This window comes from Vidua macroura, chromosome 1 (genome assembly GCF_024509145.1).
Source record: "Vidua macroura isolate BioBank_ID:100142 chromosome 1, ASM2450914v1, whole genome shotgun sequence".
Lineage (NCBI taxonomy): Eukaryota > Metazoa > Chordata > Aves > Passeriformes > Viduidae > Vidua > Vidua macroura.
The window spans coordinates 104,668,306-104,682,120 of record NC_071571.1 but is presented as its reverse complement, the minus strand read 5'-3'; positions in this window follow the sequence as shown (position 1 = coordinate 104,682,120).

Sequence of the window (13,815 nt, the reverse complement as noted above, 5' to 3'; positions counted from 1 at the left end):
CCATGTGAACATGGCAGTTCACACTCTGTGCATGCACAAGACATCCCATAGTCTAGTCAGGTCTAGCTGTAATTTGCATAATTACACACACCCTATTATTGTCCCTGTTAATAATATCCTCTCTGTCTCCATGTCCAATCCCTATTCCCCCTACCCTTTTTAGGGGTATATATTTTTTAATGTTTAGGGGTTTGGACGCTATTTCTTCAATATTTTTATTTATTTCTCCCCCATATCTCACTTATCCTCCTATTTTTCCCTTTTTTTTCTTTCTCTTTTTCCTTCATTGACAATTACCTTACTCTCAGCCCAATTCTTGACTCTGCTGACACCCTTATTTGATTAGAACCATACGGACAGTGAGTGAAGAAGAATGGATGCCACTTTCCAATGCCAAGTGCCAAAAGCATATAATGAAATTTCACTTTTTCTTCCTTCCCCATGGTGTTCTCTCTGTGTTTCCTTACTTTTGTGCCCTTCTCTTCCTACCTGATTCCTTCCTTCCTGATTCAGTTGTGATCCTGTATTCTGGTGCTGAAGCTAAGAAATGCAACAGGTAGAGACTTTAGAGAGTAGCAGTGTCTACTGTTATTCACAGCACCCAATGGAAAGAGAGCACTGGACAGATGTGAGAGGTCCCAGAGAAGAAAGAAAGAGAGGGCTATATATTTATATATATATGTTATCATCCTAGGTAAAGATGGTATCAGATGGACAAAAGCTTAAAATTACACATTCATTTTTAACCTGGGTATTTCTTGACCTTTAAAGGCAGAGTATATAGGAAGAATAGAAAGCTTTTTGGTGAATTAGTTAATGCTCACTTGGTGAGAGCTGTATCTGCGCTTCATTCTTGCTTGTACTGCAGTCCTGTCAACAGTATAACATACTGCTAAGAAACAGCTGGTCCAGGAGTGTAAAACAGCTTCCTCATGTCTGATCTATCAAAAAAGAACAAATTTCTCATTCACAGGTCAGGTACATTTTTTATTTACAGAGTACATACACAACCTGGTCCTATATGGTGTTTTCAGCCATACTTCATGTTTCTGTCAGAGTCTGTCAGTATGCAGTTAATAAAAGAGGCTGCCATTCTGTGAATTATTTATGCACTGTCCGGTTTGTTTGTGTAAGTAGGGCACACAAATTTTTTTGGATGAATTATCTGCTGGCATGAGAATGGGCAGAGCAGAACAATTTAACTCTTTTTTGAGCTGGAGTCATTGTTACCAAGATACCATGGATCTCATCATGCCTATGCAAAAGTGATTTTTATTCACATTTGAATTTTAATGATAGAATCATTTAGGGTGGAAGAAACCTCTAACATCACTGAGTCCTATTATTAAGCGAGTATGGCCAAGTCTACCACTAAACCATGTCTCTAACACCACACCTACATGTCTTTTAAATACCTCCAGGATGATGATTCAACCAGTTCCCTGGGCAGCCTGTTCCAATACCTGATGATCCTTTTACTGAAGACATTTTTCCTAATGATAGAATCATTTGGACATAGCATAGTCTGCATTTTCTGAAAGGAGCCAAGCTTGCCAAATGCAAACAAGTACTATTTACTGTGATGTATTTATTTTGGAAAAAACCCCAAGCCTTTATCTTGTGTTTGAATATTGGAAACTGCTCCTCATAATTATGGATAGACTATAATTGAAAAATCAGTCATCTCACAGCTACAGCTCTCAGTCCCCTCCAACCTTATTCTTTATCAACTTCATGCTTTTTTAAAAATTAGATGTTTATTGTTTAGAGCAAGAACAACCCATTTAATTCCCCATTGTTATATTTGTTAGTCAATGCTCCATAAAAAAACTAAAATCAATATAGAGTATAATAGTTTCAAATCACTGGGTGACCAGTATTCCTGCATTCATAAATCTCACACAGAATGCCATCAGTAGAGAGGAATTAGGCTGCCCCTAAAAGACAGCTTGCCTGCTTCTAGGTGGTACAGCTGCTTGCTTCACTAGTTCATTGCAGGCACTTATCTGTTGACATTTTCCCAAGCTGTTGATCATATTTTGGCATTGATATCCATAAAGAGAGCTGGAAAGTTTTGTTACAGTGAACAAGCTCTATGGCTTTATGTGTGATGTTTTATGTGCAGGCTATCGGCTTTGCTGCACATTTGCTAATGACCACAGACTTTCACATTTTAAATGTGTGAATTTTAGAATGGAGAGCACTTCTGCTATTTTAGTTTGTACATTTTAAGCCTTCAGTTTGTACATTTTAAGCCTTCATCTTTCTCCAAGGAGATCAGAAAGCTTTTATACTGTTAACACCTGCATTTTCAATCTCACTATTGAATCTGAATATTTGCAAAAAATGTGGAAACAATTTTATGATACTGAAAGTAGAATTCAGAAGTGATCTCATCTCACAGCTCAGTCATTACAGATCGCTGCAGTAACACATCACCAAAAAACCCCAAACCCACCATAACCACAGAAGACCATTTGAGCTTAACTGTACTCCAGTTAGAAGCAAAAAAACAACCTTTTGTGCACTGTTGAAACAATTAAATATAATTAATTGTAACCCACTCAAGAATAAAAAAAAAAAAATAGATCATGGAAGAAGTGTTTGATTAATTTTATTGGAAGAAATCAACCTAGAAAGCTAAAATAGTCTTCCTGATGTCACACAAAATTAAGGAACTAAGGTTTGGCTTTTCAATTCCATGGACAAGCACACGACCTTCATTACCAGTTATTAAAAGTGCACAAAAAGAAAGAATAACTTTGGTATCCATTTCTCTTCCCTGAAGTGAATTTTTAATATTAAAGGTGGCAATAGCTGTCCAGAAGAAAGAATTAATTTTTTCTGTAATGTCAATTATTTAAACCATCTTCCTTCTAATGGCAGGAATACACACAGTAGTAGCAAACACAGAGAGAGAAATTGAAGTTCTTCTGGTGCTTACTCTTGCTTATAACCTTTTCCTTTCCAAAGAAGACATTGTCTTCAGGCAACTCTGAGATGTGACTCATTTTGTAGTAGCAGTAAGGCTGTTTTAGATATCACTTTTTGCTTATGTTTTTTTGCCACATGGTTATGGAATGCTGCAGAAGGTGGAATCTTGTCTAGCAGCCTCAAATGCAGAAAATAAACCAGAAGCAGGAAGGTGAAATCTAAGGTTGAACTGACACAGATCTAGTAAAGGCAACAGCACTAGCAGGGTCCCCCTGGCTGAGGAGGTCTGAACATCCTTGGGGGAAGGACCAGTGCTCCTGCAATGGATCCCGACCTTAGAACAGTGGGAAGTGGCAAAGTGTTTTCCTTGCTGTCTGCTTTACTTCTACCACATGTTTTTGTGTGCTTTTCCCCCTGTGTTTAATGTTTTGCAGAATGTAACAGATATCATAAAATAGAATTAGTCTCATAAATCTAATTGGTCTGTACCTGTCCCAAAAAGGCTGCATAAGTTTTGCCCAAGAAAAAGAATAGATATAGATATATAGATATATAGATATATAGATATATAGATATATAGATATATAGATATATAGATATATAGATATATAGATATAAATGGGTAAACTGAGGTAGGTGTGCATGGTTTTGGTTTGGACTTATGATGGGTATCAGTCTCTCATCTCCTGTTGAAATACAGCACATTTCTGGTTCTCATGTTCTGAAGAGGATTAAAAAAAAAGGCTTCAAAATTATTTGGAGGGCTGTAGGAAGTGTTTTAGAGTGAGAGACTTCAGAACCATTAGTTGTTTAGCTTCCTCAACAAGTATGCATTAGGATGACTTGATTACAGAGACTACAACGCTTAATGGAGAGAAAACACTGAGCAAATAAAGGGCTCTTTAGTCCAAAGACTTGAATTGTCTGTAGCTGGAAGCTGTGACCATGAATCCATTCAGATAAGCAATGATGCATACTTTATTTCTAAACAGAGGGAATGATTTACTGTTGGAATAAACCAGCAAGAAAACTAATGGATTCTTCATCTCTCAAAATCCTCAAGTGAAAAAATGGATGCCTTTCAAAGTTATGCTTAGTCACACCCCAGTTAATTGGCTCAAAGTAACAGCAGCAAGTCACATTGTGTCCTGTTTTATATAGGCGGTCAAATTAGATGGTTATAGTGTTCTTTTTGGCTTGCCTGTCTTTGGAATATTGCAACAGCGAAAAGCCTGCATTAAAAGAAAAGTAGTGCTTTGAAGTTAAGGCGTCCATGGATAAAGAAGGAAGAATTAAGGTTACTTTAGTAATCTTCACTGTGATCCTCTGTGTATTTGCATTATGATGCAGTCTTAACTGCTCAGTTGCTCACATTACCAAAGCTCTAATCCTAAATTTCTGGAAATCAGACTATTCTTTTGCTTGATTTACAGAAACATCTCCTTCCCCTTTTATGTGGGTCAGCCCTTAGCAAGGGATGCAATGAACAAATAATTGTATAAAGGACTGGTGGAATGAAAAGAACTTTGAATCAATGTCAAGTTAATGAAAATACGTGGTCTTCAAGGAGAGAAGATACCCCATTAGGCCATCAAAATGCCTGTTCTGAAAGGCATCACAGTTATGGAGATGGCATGATCCTGCCTATTAAGAACAATTATTCTGTTCATAAATGCAGATAAGGGATATTGATCACTGCCCAGTTGCAGAATACAATGGATTTTTGCAGGGAGGATTTTATTTCTCACATTTATGTGTGCTACCTGAGGTGCATACAAACATCTTGAGACTATTATAGGCCTGTTACGAAAAAGAATGAAGCTGGGAACAACTGCCACCTAAAAATTTGCTTGAGCTCATTCTCCTCACAGTCAGTAAGAATATTGCCCCTCACTAGGGAAGCAGATGTGGGCCCATAATTTATAATGCAATGCATAGATAATACTGGCTCATTGACTAACATTGGCTTTTGAAGACATCACTTCATATACAGAAAAAATTTTATAAAATTTAGGTTGAGAAAAATGCAGAGAGCTATGAAATAATCTTTTAAACCTGTTGAAAAATATCCCTCTCTATGGCTCTGTACAAAGAATTTAGGAAATAAATTTACCAAATTAAAGTAGAAGTGTAAGTGCATTTTTAAGGGAGAGGGGAAAGGGGATTTTAAATTATAATGTTGCCTACCTTTGTCTCCTAGTAGTCTCAAGAACATTAAAAAGTTGTATGTTAAAGTATGAAAGAAAAATGTAAGCCTGCATTTGGGGATTTTTTTTAAAGTGTGCTCCTCTATTTTTCAGGAGCTTTTCAAATGCCATAGTGTTCAGATATCACTGAACAGATCTCCAACAGAGATCCAACATCCACAAAAGTACCTAGAATGGCTCCTATTGATTTCCATGGGAGACACTGTCAAGCAGTGTTAAAGATAGGACTGAACACATCTTAGGTCTCTTCAGATGCAACAGAATTTATTTTCTGATAAATCCAAAGCTATTACTGTAAATCATCAGTTTCATTGCTTAGAAGATTTAAAAAAAAAAAAAAAAAACAAAAAAAACAAACAAACAAAAAAAAAAAAAAACAAAAAAAAAACCAAAAAAAACCCCTAGTGCTCCATTTAGCTTAATGAGAGTTTGGAAAAATGAAAATCCTGTATTAGAATCAGTATAATTATTATTACTGTCTTATCTGCTTTCTTAGAACTGGATTTTGCAAGAGCAGTATTTAATTTATTAATTCAATGCATTGAGGTTACTTGTATCCTCGTGTGCTACACAGTGTGAACAATGTGGAATAAAGACAATGGTTACACTGAATCCTATTAGTTTTACTGTTTAAAACAAAAGCAATCCCCTCTCAGCTAGTCTGGATCTTCTTCCATGTTCCTTATTAGTGTAAGCTTCACCTTTATATCATGTAGCTAATTGTTTGCCCAAAAGAAAAGATATTCTCTTACCATTTTTGGACCTCATGATACTTTAATATGAAGGGATTTTAACTGTTGGCTATGGGATTTAGTGGCTACAAAGAAATCTTTACTGGTATGCAGGTATACAAACTATAGATAAGAATGATTTTCATCATCTCAGAAACACATGAAAAAGCTTTACATAAGATCAGAAATTACTGTCAGTTTTTAACTGAAAACTGTAGGTAGGAGAGGTAAAGGAAAATAGTTGCCAATCACTTACTTTGTACATATCAGCCATTTCCTTTTAAATAATCTCCTGAATACATCCAGATTAAAGGCTGTGACTTTGAATTCAAAAACATATCCAGAAGAAAAAGAGGTGTCTGTTAAGGATGATAGATTTCAACTGTGATCAATACATCTGTTGTGCAATCTTAAACAAATTGCCTTGCCACAGTTTTATAAATTGCTAAGAGATCTAAAGATAAGTATATCAAAGCAATGATGTGCTGGAAATACTAACTTTACACAATTTAAGCAGCTCTTCCCTCTTCTCCTCCTTCTGTTGTTCCTCGTCTACTCAGTATCTTCCAGAGGCTTGGAAGAGTCCTCAGTATTTACTGGACTACAAAAAAAGATATGCAGCTATAAGAAAATAATATGTGGTGGCCACCAAAACACTTTCCTCCACTGTCAGTATGGACCATGGTGACAGATACAACAGGTGCCCACAAGCAATGACATATACAATAGTTTAGGACATATACAATAGTTCTCTCTTTCTGGAGCCCTATTAATTTTGCCTTTGTAGGTCGGCATCCTTTGTGTCAATTCAGACAAGGAATTACCAGAGCAGAGTATTCCAACCAAAGGGACTAGGGTTTGGAGATTTTTTGTTGTTCTTGTGTTTGGTTGGTTGTTTTTTGTTGTGGTTTGTTGTTTTTTGTTTGGTTGTTTTTGTTTTTGTTTTTTTTTTTTTCTGTTGTCATTGGCTGTTTTGTTTTGTTTTGTTTGTTTGTTTGTTTGTTTTGTTTAAAAGTCTGGTATTACCAGAGCATACTCCACAAATTCCTTTTCTTTTAATCTAGTTTTCTTTGAAGTCTAGTGTCAAAAAACCATAATAATTTGTCTGTCTGAAGCTCAGATCTACCTGTGTTTCTATATTGACTTTAAACACAGCACTCTTCAGTGGTGTTTCAGGGCACCCTGATAGCTGTAGGTTAGCTTTGCTACCATTGCAGAATCGTGAAAGTAACCCAATACACTGTAGCTTGTAATATTTAACCTATGGCAAAATAATGCCCTTGACTTCTGAGATAATGGGTTAGATGCATGCAACTATTGTACAAGGTCCCCAGGGATAACATATGTCTTTAGGAAGATGGGTAAACACAGTTAATAAAATAAGAAATGTAAGGACTAGAACATAAAAAAGTATAGTGCAACAGGTATAGCAAACAATTTAATTTGCAGTTTGCCTGCTGCAGCAAGAAGTTATAGTACTGATAAGTGCTTCTGGCTGCGGTAGGAAACCTCTGGATTTTCCAATTCCAAGAGTTTGTGTAAAAGTGGTTGGAAAATCGGAAAAAATCCATGGGGTATAGCTACTGCACGCTAAAACGGTAATGGACTGTGGTGTGCCGCTGCTCCTAGAGCAATGATGTACAGTTGGACTTGGCCTGAGAACAGCATTCATTGTTCAGCCACAAGATTGTCAAAATTTCTGCCAAAACAGGCTATTCTTACCAGCTTGTTTGATCAAGATTCTTTCATCTGCTTGAATGCCCAGTATTTTGTGTGTGTGTGTGTGTGTGTGTGTTTTTCAAACTGAATTAAACTGCGCATGGACTTTGCAGCCACATTCAGGTCTGTGCTTCAATACTGTACAAGTTGCAGGAAGTACAGGAAGCATAACTTGCAATAAATTACAGGTTTGTGTGAATTATTAGTCCCATGGAAATAAGTAGAAGTTACTTTTGCCTGGTTTGAACAATTTATGTTTTATAACCACAGTCTGTTAGAGTCTTTTTCACAGAGCATATATAAATATTTTCAGCAGCTGGGACTGCCAAATTACTTGGAGCAAGTGAACATTGCTCAGTGTCAGTATGAAGAGATTAATAACAATCATGCCTTATGCTCATCCCAAACATTACTCATTCTGCTTTACCTCATACATACTTGGGGTTTAAATGCCCACTGACATCTCAGCCAAAACTGTGAGTGATACAACTACAGCCTGTGGTGGTAATACAAGAAGTCTTTTTGCTTGAAATGTGCTATGACTTTAAAATGGAGTTACATTTATCACTTACAGAATATTTGCAGCAGAATATTTGCAAACTTACAATCTGATTATGTTGAGCATTGGCAACTTAACTAACCTGCATTTACCATTCTGTCTGTATTCATTCAGAGAATTCAAGGTGGATGGCTAAGCAACCATTTCTGCTTTCTATATTCTGCAGTCTTCCTTCATGTTTATTTTGATATGAAAGCAGTCAGCTGGTCTCATAAATATGGAAGAGAGACATATGGTAAAATAAGAACTTCTTCTTGGAAAATCCTAGAGGAGTTTCATAACTAATTCACCAACCGTCCAGCTATGATACCAATGAAGATACAGCAACTTCTCAAAAACCTTGCATAAATACCATAATAGACATGTACAGGTCAGGAACAATTCTTACAGTCCTCTCTTGGTCCCAGCATCTGTATGTAACATAAGACAAATGGGATAGGGATGGAGAGGATAGAGAACAATTTTCATAATATTAACAGAGTGGTTCTGCCTACTGTCTGCCAAGTAGTCCAATTTACAGAAAGTAATGTTGCCAGTCCAGATCATCCTTTAATGGTGGGTGCCAGGTAGGTGAAGTCAATGGAAAGCCTAGAGTGCTTTAAAATAGATTCTGCCCCTTCACAGACTTTTCCATCTCAATTATCATCACTCCTTAAATAAAATGCAACTAGATATTGTGGATGTTCCTACCTGCTGGGGGGAGATATATGCAAATAAAGCAGATGTATGGTACACCACTATTGCATATTGACTCTCATTCTCTGAGCTTACCATAGTCAAAACATAATTTTCCACATGTTGGCCAGTGCTGTCCATCATGGTACCATTCACTGAAATAATAACTGGGGTCATTTGTGCACATTTTAAGCTAGAGATATTTTGTAACTGCAGCATTTTCCAGACTTCCTCTTGTGTTAATAAGGTATACTGTTATTAATAGAAGTAAACCCGAGTTCTTTTTGTCAGCCTTAGATGTGTGCACTTACAAGCTTTCACAGCTGTTAAAATGACAACAAGCAAGTTTCCATACACATTTAAGAAAATCAAAGTGCTAGCATAACTCTTGCTTCAAATACATGCATATGAAAGAAAGTGGCTGGTTTGTCTGACTTACACCATAACACCTTTCTGTGATATTCTCCCATCAGTGCCTATGAAACCAGTCCTAGCATGCACTAGAAATTTCTTAGGGCATACAATTGGTACCTTAACAGTACAAGCCCTGATTTCAGAGGTGTCTTTCAAACAGGCTGAAACACAGCAGGAGTGAGAGTGAAATGACAGCAGCTATAAACTTCACCTCTTATATTGACATAGATTCTGTAGATACCATTTATTTCAGTAGCAGAAGCCCCTCTGTTTAGACATGACATCTTCATGTATATGACATCCACAAAATATTCCAGAAATAAATTGTTTCACTTTTAACCCATGTGGTGCCTTTCGCACTTTGGGAGGGCAAATGCTTCTCAGGAGATATTATAACACATAAAATCTGCACTTAGCTGTGTTGTAACTCTGTCCAAATCCAAATTTAGAGGAAAAATAGCAGGGAACTTTTTGTTTGTTTTAAGATCACCAAATTTAAGTGCTATACAGTTATTGGGGATTCTCTTTTGCTAACATAATTGCCATTGCATTTCAGAAGAACCTGAGATAGCCTCTGTGAGCCCTCTAGCTTGAAAAGCTCGGGTGTAGCTGTGTATTAAAAAGGAAAGAGGAAAGTGAATTTATTAGCTTAAGAGCATACAGCTCAGTAGGTTAATCACACACAGACTGTTAGAATCACAGAATATCTTGCATTGAAAGGGATCCAGAGACATCGCCGAAGTCCAGCTCCTGGCCCTGCACAGGACCAAAAATCACACCCTCTGCCTGAGAGCTTTGTTCAAATGGTTTTTGAACTCTGTCAGGCTTGGTGCTATGACCACTTCCCTGGGAAGCTGTTCCAGTGCTCAACCACCCTCGGGGTGAAGATCCTGTCCCTCTGCTTTCCCCTGTGACTTGTTGTAGACTGCAATGAGGTCTCCCCTGAGTCTTCTCTTCACCAGACTGAACAAACCAAGTGACTTTTGCCTCATAAGACTTTCCCTGGAGATCCTTCACCAGCTTCATGGTACTCCTTTGGATACTTCCTGATAGCTTTATCTCTTTTTCATATTGTGGTGCCCAAGACTGCATGTGATACTCAAGAAGAGGCTGCTAATGATCACAATATTTAAGTATTTCATGCACTGCAAAAGTCAGAGCATCTGTTAGAGCTTTGGATTGGTATGTTGTCTATTAGCTTACTACACTAACTGTTAACAGTACTATATATGTTTGCATGTTTTGCTGTGACAGTTGAAGAGCCACAGGATAATGTATTATCAATACAGAGGCTGAATATGTCATAACAGCCTTAGGCATTGCAGGCTGCTTAGATTCAGCAATATTCTGTTGTAGTCCTCTAACACACTGTTAAATCTTTTTGCTTGCTCGTTTTGCAGGAACAATTTAACCATGAATTCTGCTCAGCTAATTACTTTGCTTTTCCTGAACATACAATACGTTGCTCACAGAAGTTTCACATGTGCAGTAACTCAAGTAAGATTTAGGTGCCTTTTCCCTCTCAAGATCACTAGTGCAGGAAGACCAGAGAGAAGATGCAACAGCTTTTCCTTTCTAGTCTTCTTATTTTCACATACTCTCACTCACTCTGTCTTAAAGGGCACTCAATCTCACCTGACCCTTCTATTATCTCCTGGGTACCTGGTATGTAAACCCTGTAGAGCATTGTCTTTAATTTTGACTTATTGTCTGTTGAATGTCTTTCTCCTCTTCTCAAGGCCCCTCATGCTCAGATGTCAGTGACCTCCTTATTGAGGGATGATTATAACTGCCCATTTCCTCATGCTTATAAGCTTATCTAAAAATGCCCCAAAAGCATGATTACTGAGTTTGTGTCTTCCCTGAATAAAATTCTGTGTGATCTTCAGCTCCATTCTACCGTGGTACAGTTTAGTTTCTTGCCTCACTGGCCCTCACAATCATGTCCTCTCACTAGTCCAGCCATCAAAACTTGCTTTGAGTTTATTCTGGAAATTCTCTATAAACATGAATAAAGTGTTTCTCATGTCCTGCTTAAAAGTTCCCCTTTTAAAACTCTTTATAGTAGACAAGCCATGGGATCCTTTATCCCTCACATCCCTTTCTATTCATCTAGGTGTCTTTAAGCAGTCCTCTCTTGCATTGCCTGTAAGGTGTTTAGTGGAAGAATCCACATTCTTGTTCTGTATGTGCTCTCTATCTTGCAAAATGAAGCTGTGGACTGTGAGCAGGGGTACCTGGCAGTATAGTAAAACAAACTATACAGTGTACTGATGATGAACTGAATTGTTAGTTCCTCTCTTAATTAATTGTTAGTTCCTCTCTTTTTGCAGTGTGTCAGTGTGAAATAAGTCAGCAAACATCAAGCCAGATATACAACCTGTGTTCAATACAACCTATGTTCAATACACTTGCTTAAACCTAGAGGCGTGGTCAGGAGCTTCTAGATTGTGTATTTACAGTTTCCCATGGAAGAAAAAAAAAATTAACAAAGTTAAGCCATATTTGCCTCATGTCTCACCTTCACATGGCAAAATAAACCTCTCCAGTTTGGTTTCTGAAAGATCTGTTTGTGTTCATAGACCTCGATTTTCATTGCTGTGATTATGGGGCTGTTCTGATATTGTAGTTCTAGGATTTGCTTTGATTTCTAGTGATTTTACTGCCAGATAATGGGTGGAAAAATCCTGTTTGAAGGAATATTGGTCTTCTGAAGTAAAATTCTGAGGCGAGATCATACTTCAGAGAAATACTACACAAACAGTTTCCTGCATATTTAAAGATATACAGTTATTTATCCATATATTTAAAGGTATCAGTATATTTAAAGATATACAGTTTTAAAGGGCAAGAGGGCTTTAAGAGATAGTTTGAGTTCCTGCTAACAGCGGAGTGTATATGTTCTGTATAAAGTTTACTAAAATCCCAAAAGATTGTATCTAGAAATGGGAAGACTTTGCAGAGTTCTGTTTGCTGCCCCATCAAAACTTGCCACAGCAGAATTCCTCTCTCTTTTCTCACCTGGCTTCAAGTCAGACTCCAAATCTTGTACTAACAAAAATAACATATCTAGCAAGTACTGTTCACAAATTTGGTTGTTAGAGTGCAAACATATAGTAAATTTTCTTTTCCAAATTACTTCTCCTGCTTTCAGTACAACCTTGTAAATCTGCCATAGATCTGTTTGCTCTAGCCTTCTTTTAGGGTTACATCCTTCAGACCCATCTGTTCAGGTTATTTTGACTCCTAGACCTCAGGGTATACAGACCTTCTTTTCCACATTAAATCTCTTTTTAGAGGCAAATATTTCTGCTTACCTGTGTGATATAAGCAGATGCTTTATTTCCTTTTTGGTCTTCACAACTCTTTCCCTGTCTGGCACCATAGAAAGGAATATGCATACTTTAATTCTCACACTACCCTTTTCCATGTCTTGAGACAACATCTCCCAGTGAGATTTCCTCTCGTATGTTGGAAGCTGTGCCTTCCCACTGCCACTGCCATGCCTAATTCACTTGTACTTGCATTGGAGCAAAAATACAGAAAATAACATCAAAACAAAATGACAGGTTTCTCTATCATTTGCCAAGACTGATCTGAGAACTACCTGATAATTTTATTTCAAACATAAAAAGAAAGGAGAAGTTAAGAAATTGCTGTCAATGTTTTGGTTGCCCTATCATCTGCAAAAGCAAGGTCTTGACAAGCCATGCTGATGACCAGCATAGCACACAAAATGGACATGTGGAGGAAGCGATCTCTGAATGACAGCAGATCGCTATTGTGAAGTGGATGGGTGTGTCTTCCCCAGTGAAGCAAAAATACAAACTGTCAGAGGAAAGGTACTGACCTTCTTTTCACCTTTGCTGTGCTGGAGCTAGGCACATGCTTCTTACTGTTGAAGTTACCTTTATGTGAATTTGAGAGGGATGCCTGTTTCTGCACATCAAATGACTGAGCTCATTCTAAAAGAAGTTCCTGTTAAGGATATTGAAGGAAATACTCAATCATTCTGCACCAGCCATGAAATTAATTATACCTTAATATGTGCAATGGGATATATTGAATACAGACTGAAAATTGTTTTCTGATGGCAATAATACTAACACACAGTGCATTTGTGAACTTCTGCTCATCAGCTACAGCAGCAGGGTATAAAGAACTATGAATTTGTAAGGAATAATTGTTGGGAAATAGATACAAACATATTGCAGCTATCATTTGATAAAGATAAAAATAGAAAATAGTAGAGGAGGCTTCAACTTCTTTTCAGGTAGCTATTTTATGCATTTCTCTTCTGCTAACAGAGAGATTAATACTCAATCATATCCACAAAAGGGACTGGGACCCAATACATGGGTGTTGATAATGTGGAAAGATCCTAGCCCTGACTGCCATCATAGCAGGCTCTGAGCAAGCTGCGGGTATTGGCTGACAAGTAGGTTGGCAAAGGGAAGTTTCTCTGCCAATTTACATGGATATGGATGCCTATGAAAGTTTTTGTCATCAACGTAGTAGGAATATTGTATTTGTCAGTTGGATCTAAAAGGCTTGGTAAGGTCAGATCTTCAGGTTT